General features: G+C 46.8%; 1 long non-coding RNA gene across 1 annotated transcript; it reads left to right on the top strand.

The window, feature by feature from the left end:
• Positions 1–603: 603 nt before the first annotated feature.
• LOC133629272 (uncharacterized) lies at positions 604–3,716 on the top strand. Its single transcript, XR_009820993.1, has 3 exons — positions 604–679; positions 3,357–3,518; positions 3,613–3,716. It is a non-coding gene; the product is annotated as an uncharacterized LOC133629272 (long non-coding RNA).
• Positions 3,717–4,435: the final 719 nt, after the last annotated feature.

The following is a 4,435-nucleotide window of genomic DNA, read 5'->3' as shown; positions in this document are numbered from 1 at the left end:
AACCTGTGACCAACCTGCCCTCATTTTGTGACTCGAAACCCCCATTTTGGTTGGATTTTCGGGCCATTTGGGGCGTTTGGGGCTCATTTGGGGAGGGTTCGGCTCATTTTGGGGGGGTTTGGGTACATTTTGCGGAGTTTTGGATTAATTTTGTGGGGTTTGGGGTCATTTGGGAGGTTTTGGGCTCATTTGGGGGGATTTCGGGTTCATTGGGGGGGGTTGGGGCCATTTGGGGGCGTTTTGGGCACATTTTTCTGAGTTTTGGGTCATTTGGGGCTTGGGGCTCATTTTGTGGGGGTTTGGGTTCATTTTGTGGGGTTTGGGCCATTTGGAAGGTTTTGGGCTCATTTTGGGGGATTTTGAGTTGATTTGAGGGGTGTCTAAGCTCATGGGGAGACCTCTCCCCCCCCCCACCCTCCAATTCCCCTCCCAGCTTACCCCGAGGGACATTTTGGGGGCGGGAGGGGGAGTTATTGCACCATCAGGGGGGTGGAGCCCCCCTAAACCCCACCTACCCCCCCGAAAAGAGTGGGTGGGCTTCGGCTTGACCACCCCCCACGCTCTTTTCCCCTCCTCCACCCTCCCTACGTCTTTGGGGGGTATCAGGGACAGCCCCCCATCATCCGGGGCGGGGCTGAGGTGCCACAGGGCAGCAGAAACTCATCGAGAGAGGGGGGAGGTGAGTTGGGGCGGTCTTGGGGGCTTTTGAGGGGTGGTGTGGGGTTGTTTGGGGTGGTCTGGGGGCGTTTGAGGGGGTCTGTGGGGGTTTGGAGGGTTTCAGGGTCGATTGAGGGGATATGGGGTCACTTGGGGGAGTTGGAGTCTTTTGTGGGGGTTTTGGGGTCATTTGGGGGGGCTTGGGGTCGTTTGGGGGGATATGGGGTCACTTGGGAGGCCTGGGGAGATTTGGGGTCGTTTGGGGGTGTTTTGGTATCATTTGGGGGAGGTTAGGGGGGAGTTTGGGTCGTTTGGGGGCATTTGGAGTCGTTTGAGGGGGTTTGGGCTCATTTTGGGGGGTTTTGGGCTCATTTGGGTTGATTTGGGTCCATGTGGGGGCTCTGGGGGCATTTTGGGCTTTTTGGTCTCATTTGCAGGAGTTTTGGGTCATTTGTAGGGGGTTGGGGCCATTTTGAGGGGTTTTGGGATAATATGGGGGGGTTTGGGCTCATTTGGGGGGCTTTTTGGACCATTTTGGGGGGTTTTGGGTCATTTGAGGAGGTTTCAGGTTCATTTAGGGGGGGTTGGGTCTCATTTGGGGGGATTTTTAGACCATTTTGGGGGATTTTGGGTCATTTGAGTAGGTTTTAGGTTAATTTAGGGGGGTCTTGGGCTCATTTGGGGGGATTTTGGGTCATTTGGGGAGGTTTTAGGTTCATTTAGAGGGGGTTGGGGCTCATTTGGGGGGGTCTTGGGCTCATTTGGGGGGGTCTTGGGCTCATTTGGGGGAGTTTTGGGTCATTTGGAGGGAGTTTTGGCTCATTTGGAGGGAATTGGGGTCATTTGGGTAGGTTTTGGGCTCATGTGGGAGGCTTTTGGGACAATTTGGGGGGGGTCTTGGGCTCATTTGGGGGAGTTTTGGGATCATTTGGGGGTTTTTGGGTCATTTGGGGAGGTTTTGGGCTCATTTGGGGGGCTTTTGGGGCCATTTTTGGGGGTTTTGGGTCATTTGAGGAGGTTTCAGGTTCATTTAGGGTGGTTTTGGGCTCTTTTGGGGGGACTTTAGGCTCATTTGGAGGGGTTGGGGTTCATTTGGGGTTGTCTTGGGTCATTTGGGGGGGTTTGTGCCCTTTGCCCTTTGCCTCTTGGCTTGGGGGGGGGGGATGTTTTTTGCGGGGGGAGGGGACATCCCCTTTCCATGATGCCCTGGGTGTAAGAAATATTGATGTTGCTTTTGCAGAATTAGAACTTAAGACAAGGAGTTTCGACTGCTGTCTGTGTCTGTGTGGTGTAAATCAGGGCACTGACCATAAGACAGTTACCTGCTTGTTTGTAGCGTTAACTAGAGTTTTAAATCTCAGGCCTGTGGGGAATGGGTCATAATGTACAAAAACCAGCCATCCCCTGAGGGGATTGTAGGTGCCTGGAGAAGTTGTAAACCTTGGAGTACCTGATCAATGGGGAAACAAGGAAGGGACCCTGGATAGGGAATAACAAGCCCAATGTTGTACCTGTCAGGGGTGCTGCTGGCTAGGACACCGCTCTTGCAAGAACGCTTCATACAAGTGCTTCCCTGCAGAGTCTGACCCGAGTCTTTCACGAGGAAGCTTGTTTTGTTTCTCACATGGATGTTCTGTCATTTCTTTTTATGTGTTAGAGGTGTTTATACTTGTTTCATCTCAACAGTGGTCAGTAGGGATGCAGCTAAAATCTAAACTGGAAGCTGTGCAACGTAATCTTAAATACAGTGCAGTATAGTGCTAGATTCTACTCAGTTCCACAAGGCATCAGGGAAAAGTCCTTTTCCCAGAATATAGCTAGGATAGCTAACCCCAACTGCCCAAGGGACATTCCATACCATAGGATGATGTTCTCAGCAATAAAACCTGTGGGGAAGGAGGAGAAAAGGGGAAGCCAAATTCAGTAAGTAGAGACGTTCCCAAGTCAGTGTTAATACACGCTGAAGCCCTCCAGGAGATGCATAAACATCTGGCCACCAGTGGGAAACGATGTATTCCTCATTTTGCTTTGCTTCTACACCTAGCTTTTGTTTTACCCCTTGAGGTGTTTACCTATTTCACCCATCAACCTAGGAGTTTTCTCACTTTAATCCTTCCAGTTCTGTTAATCATCCCACTGCAGGAGAGTTAGGAAGCAGCTGTGTGGTGTTGAACTGGGATTAACCCCTAAGAGCAGGAGACCCAGATCAGAGGAGAGACTGGGATAGAACTGGTTACAAAGGCTAAGCAGAAAGCTATGACTCTATTATAAAGAAAACAACTGTCCTGTAGACTCCTGAGCATGAAGAAAAGCCCGTTGATGGGGTTTGTTGTGTGTTCTGTGTTTTCATACATAGTTCTTGAAAACAATAGGGAAGCCTTATGTCTCTGAACTTTACACAGTGTTTGGTTGAACAAACTGTTTAGATAATAGCAATACCTTTTAGATTGTATGTGCCATTAATTACAGTGCTAAAGAAACTTGAAAGCTGAGAAGTCCTTTAATGACCTAATGGCTTGAAGTTGAAAGATGCTTTGCTTGTTGGCATTCTGTATGCTCAGTATCCAGCCCCAGTACTTTTTAACGGGCCTCACTAAAGATTAAGTTTTTAGATTTGCTGCTCAGATAGCTTCTGCTCAAATAATGGGATGTTTTTAAGTCTAATATTACCTGGTTTTGTTATCTACTCCTTGCCCTAGGTTGAAAGTCCGAGTTGCTTCTGGGTTCCTATGGAAGGATGTGAGCCTTACACAGTCAATGAAATAGAATATAAAAACCTGACTGCTGCAATGAATCAGCTCTACCACACACCTTACAAAGATGTGGATGAGGCAAAACCAGTCACGGTAGAAGAAGGACAGGTAAAAGCACCGTTATGTTGTGTAGATAGCAAGAGTCTTTGCATTGGTTTGGGGCTGAAGCATCCAGGGTGCTTTTTCAAAACAATATTGTCAGGCACTGGAAGCATTCATGTGGATCCCATATAGAGCAAAGAAATGTAGACTGTATCGCACACAGCCAGTGACACTGCATGTCAGCTTCTGTGGAAGTACTGCAGGAACAGTGTAAGTAGAGTTTAATAACTATATTAGTAAGTTTCCTAAGCATGAAGTCTTGTTACATCAGTTATTTTTAGAAGAGATTGTGTTTCAAGAAGAAGGTAGGAAATCAGGTTACAAAACCTGTTTCAGAAGAGCAGTTCTTAAACAGAACCAATTGGTGATTAATGAATGTTTCTTCCTTAGTGATTCCAGTTTTATTATTGACCTGTTTTAATCCTTTGTTATGTCTCATTGGTGCACTTCTTAAGATTTATCATGACTTGAAGTAATCTCTTGACATGTATCCAAAGCTTTTTCCAAAGTTGTTAATTTTGTTGAGGTAGGATGGTTGGTTGTGTTTATTTTCCTAGAGCAGCTAAAAGATGGGATAGTGCTGCTACTCAGTATTGTCTAAACCTTCTCAAAGGTAAGTAAAACGTCCTGCCAAAATGGTCATTGGTATTTCTGTTTTGGGAAAAAGAAACCATTGGAGAATTGTAGTGCTTGTATTTTGTATTTATTTAAGAATGTTGTATGTTAAAAATACAGAAAGAAGCTACATTAGTGGTTTCTGTGTGGACTAAGGCAAAAACATTTGTGGAGCTGCATGTTGAGTACTGTGGGCTTCCATGCTGCATCAATTTTGACAGTTGACTAGAGGGTATCTGGCTCTTGGATAGGCTAAATAACGTAGGACTCGTGTGACAGTTGTTTTGAACAATGAAGCCTTTCTGTCT

The sequence above is a fragment of the Colius striatus genome, unplaced genomic scaffold, assembly GCF_028858725.1.
Source record: "Colius striatus isolate bColStr4 unplaced genomic scaffold, bColStr4.1.hap1 scaffold_35, whole genome shotgun sequence".
Lineage (NCBI taxonomy): Eukaryota > Metazoa > Chordata > Aves > Coliiformes > Coliidae > Colius > Colius striatus.
This window is presented reverse-complemented; position numbering and strand designations above follow the sequence as displayed.